Here is a 4,820-nt window from a genome sequence, read left to right as displayed (position 1 = left end):
ACATTTCAGAGGACCTAACTGTTAACTGAACATTAGATTGCATATTAACATTACAGAGTACAAATCACTAGAAGGCACTGGCGGTGGCCTCGAGAAAACATCACGGACTGTATTTTAAAGCAGACATCCATGTGGCGGTGTCGATGGTGGCCTCGAAGACGAGGTGCTCCTCCAAGATCTGGCGGTCGACACGCATGGCAGCCATAGCGACCTCGTTCGCGCGTGCGGCCGCATGCTACTGAGCTACATATTATACTGCATGCAAAATGGCTGTCGGTGGCGCTTAATTGGAGTAGGGGGGCAGTGATTTTGGTGGAAGGTGTCGCTCCGTCGGTCGGGGCATGTGGGACAGGAAAGGAGGAGGATGGTGTGTGTAGGGTGTGGATTACCTGACCATATCAACGAGGCCACGCAGCAAGAAGAAGGGTCAGAGGCGACGAGGCCGCGCAGCAAGAAAAGGGGTCGCCGGCGAGGAGGCCACGCAACAAGAAGAAGGGTCGCGGACGAGGATGCGGTGCTGCAAGAAGAAGGGTAGCCGGCAAGGAGGCGGCGCTACAAGAAGAAGGGTAGCTGGTGAGGAGGAGGCCCTGCAAGAAGGAGGGTCGCCGGTGAGGAGGATGAGCTACCAATAAGTAGAAGTGAAGATTTGAACTTGGAAAGCAAGGAGGAACAGTAGAAATGTGACTTTTGGTAGGAGGGAGGGGGCAGGGATATAGATATTTCCGCAGTGGCAAAAAAATTTCACTCGGTGCCGCGAGAAACTAGCGCGCAAGTGTGGTTCAAGCGGGGGCGATGGACTATAGACGACGAAGCTTCTGCGTAAGCCAGACAAGACGGTGCGCCAAGATATTTTATATCGCATCCCACACGATTCTTTCTAGTAGACTGTTTGTGGTATACCTAATTTTTTTTCATTATGTTTTTAAAGACAAAATGGTGTTACGGAGGGAAAGGATGGTGTTTGAATTGCTAGAACATTTATGTACAGTGAACATGCAACTAGTACATGAGTGTCGTGTCTAAATTTGGAATTATTCTGGGTTCGTTTGGCATTTTTATGCATTAATTGAGTTTCTGGGCATTTAATGTGCATAATTTAAATTTGAACTACAAGCACATGCTCCAATGCACCAAAGTTTGTTGAAAAATCACATGTGTTTCTTTGGGTGAATTTATAGGTCCCATGCAAGAAATGGGAATGAAATTCAAACATCTGGGCGTCGTGGCTCGGCCGGAATGATTGAGAAACTTGGTTTTTTAATTCCTGTAAATCCAAAACATGGCTGAAAATCATGAACTTGGCATGGTGTCATGACATGGCACCAACATGTTTGAGTAATTTTTTGGCCAAATTGGGACAAGCTTTGGTGCAAGGTTCTTGCAAACCGGAGCTTCCGTCAAGAAGGCTCGTGGTTCCGAGAGGGAACGTGCCACCTCCGTGTGAGAAATGACATACGTACACTGCCTTCTCCCACCTTAATTTTTTTACACTGGAAGATTAGACCAAATAGAAGTATCGTGCTAAATTTTGGAATTATTCCGGGTTCGTTTGGCATTTTTATGCATTAATTGAGTTTCTGGATGTTTAATGTGCATAATTCAAATTTGAACTACAAGCACATGCTCCAGTGCACCGAAGTTGTTTGAAAAACCACATGTGTGTCCTTGGGTGAATTTCTAGGTCCCATGCAAGAGATGGGAATGAAATTCAAACATCTGGGCGTCGTGGCTCGGCCGGAAAGATTGAGAAACTTGGTTTTTTAATTCCTGTAAATCCAAAACACGCCTGAAAAATCACGAAACTTGGCATGGTGTCATGACATGGCACCAACATGCTGCGGTAATTTTTTTGGCCGAATTGGGACAAGCTTTGGTGCAAGCTTCTTGCAAACCGGAGCTTCCGCCAAGAAGGCTCGTGGTTCCGAGAAGGAACGTGCCACCTCCGTGTGCGAAACAACATATGTACACTGCCTTCTCCCGCCTTAATTTTTTTACATAGGCAGATTAGACCAAATAGAAGTAGCATGCTAAATTTTGGAAATATTCTAGGTTCGTTTGGCATTTTTGTGCATTAATTGAGTTTATGCGCATTTAATGTGCACAATTCAAATTTGAACTACAAGCATAGACTCCAGTGCACCAAAGTTGTTTGAAAAACCACATGTGTGTCCTTGGGTGAATTTCTAGGTCCCATGCAAGAGATGGAAATGAAATTCAAACATCTGGGCGTCGTGGCTCGCCCAAAAAGATTGAGAAACTTGGTTTTTAATTCCTGTAAAGCCAATACACACATGAAAATCATGTAACTTGGCATGGTGTCATGACATGCACCAACATGCTGCGATAATTATTTTGGCCGAATTCGGACAAGCTTTGGTGTAAGCTTCTTGCAAACCGGAGCTTCCGTCAAGAAGGCTCGTGGTTCTGAGAGGGAATGTGCCACCTCCGTGTGTGAAATGACATACGTACACTGCCTTCTCCCACCTTAATTTTGTTACACAGGCAGATTAGACCAAATATAAGTATCATGCTAAATTTTGGAATTATTCCGGGTTCATTTGGCATTTTTATGCATTAATTGAGTTTATGCGCATGTAATGTGCATAATTCAAATTTGAACTACAAGCACGGGCTCCAGTGTACCAAAGTTGTTTGAAAAACCACATGTGTGTCCTTGGGTGAATTTCTAGGTCCTATTGAAGAGATGGGAATGAAATTCAAATATCTCGACGTCGTGGCTCGGCCGGAAAGATTGAGAAACTTGATTTTTTAATTCCTGTAAATCCGAAACACGCTTGAAAATCATGAAACTTGGGATGGTGTCATGACATGGCACCAACATGGTGTGGTAATTTTTCTGTCCGATTTGCCAAGGCGCACACATTAACAATCAACAAAGTCATTTTGGAACAAGTGATGTCACATTACAAATCAGAAACACAAGTATTATTGAAACCGTGGGCGTTCTATTTACCAATTACGTGCCGCCACACGTCCCCTTTTTTTATTGGCTAGGAGGTGCCGTGCGGGGTAGCTATTTGAGTACGGGAGGTGTGCGATCAGACCCCTGCGCGTGCTCATCGGGAGGAGAGCCCTTTCACCGCTACCCGCCGCGCACCTCCCTCCCAACGTCCCCATTAATGGCGCCCGAGCACCTATTCTACATCGTGGCTATATGTCTCACTGGAGTGAGATTTAGGAAAGAAAAATTAAAATCTGAAAAGAAAGTTTTGCATAGATCTTGATGTAAGATCTGACTGACCTATATAGCATCGACTGCGAATTATAGCAAGCATGATGAATATAAGGACGATGAGAGTGGATAATAATTGTCTCACATATTTAGGAACATAATTATAAAAAGCCACATGCAGCAACACCCGAAATACACAAGGGCAAAAGAAGAAGGAAGACAACGATCTGGCTCGCTGATCTCTACTTTGTTGATGCATTGCTGCAGGCCGCGGGAACTAGTCTCTGCGACGAACGATGATGAGCTCTTTCTTGTCCTCAAGGTGCTGCTTGAGAGCATCCACAGATTCCTCCACCAGCCTTTTGCGCTTGATGTGCAGCATGGCATTCTCGTCCATAAGTTTCTCGATGATGACGCTGATAACCCACAAGTATAGAGGATAGTTGTAGCCTCTTTCGATAAGTAAGAGTGTCGAACCCAACGAGGAGCTAAAGGTAGAACAAATATTCCCTCAAGTTCTATCGACCACCGATACAACTCTACGCACGCTTGACGTTCGCTTTACCTAGAACAAGTATGAAACTAGAAGTACTTTGTAGGTGTGAAAGGATAGGTTTGCAAGATAATAAAGAGCATGTAAACATAAACTAGGGGCTGTTTAGAAGCAAGAAAGTAAATATAGCGAGTGTGGAAAAGTGGTGGTAGGAGTTGTGGAATTGCCCCTAAGAAATTGACTACGTTACTAGACCGATAGCAAGTTTTATGTGGGAGAGGCATAAGCTAACATACTTTCTCTACTTGGATCATATGCACTTATGGTTGGAACTCTAGCAAGCATCCGCAACTACTAAAGATTCATTAAGGTAAAACCCAACCATAGCATTAAAGCATCAAGTCTCCTTTTATCCCATACGCAACAATCCCCTTACTCGGGTTTGTGTTTCAGTCACTCACACAACCCACTATAAGCGAATCATAAACGTATTGCAACACCCTACAGCGGGACGCTTGCGCGACATGGAGGGCACAATAGGCAGCAACATAACCACAAGCAAATTAAATCAATCATAGCAATTCATCAACCACCAATAGGACAACGAAAATCTACTCAGACATCATAGGATGGCAACACATCATTGGATAATAATATGAAGCATAAAGCACCATGTTCAAGTAGAGGGTACAGTGGGTTGCGGGAGAGTGGACCACTGGATATAGAAGGGGGAAGGTGATGGAGATGTTGGTGAAGATGACGGCAGTGTTGGTGAAGATCACGGTGATGATGATGACCTCCGGTAGCGTTCCGGCGCCACCGGAAGCAAGGGGGAGAGAGCCCCCCTTCTTCTTCTTCTTCTTCTTCTTCCTTGACCTTATCCCTAGATGGGAGAAGGGTTTACCCTCTGGTCCTTGGCTCCCATGGCGTGGGAGGGGCGAGAGCCCCTCCGAGATTGGATCTATCTCTCTGTTTCTGCGTTCCCTGATTCTACCCCTTCACCGTTTCTTAAATATCCGGAGATCCGTAACTCCGATTGGGGTGAATCTTTCACCCAGATCTTTCTCATAAAATTAGCTTTCTTGCGCCAAAAGAAGAGCATCAACCGCCTTACGGGTGGACCACGAGGGTCAG

This window comes from Triticum dicoccoides, chromosome 7B (assembly GCF_002162155.2).
Source record: "Triticum dicoccoides isolate Atlit2015 ecotype Zavitan chromosome 7B, WEW_v2.0, whole genome shotgun sequence".
NCBI lineage: Eukaryota > Viridiplantae > Streptophyta > Magnoliopsida > Poales > Poaceae > Triticum > Triticum dicoccoides.
This window is presented reverse-complemented; position numbering follows the sequence as displayed.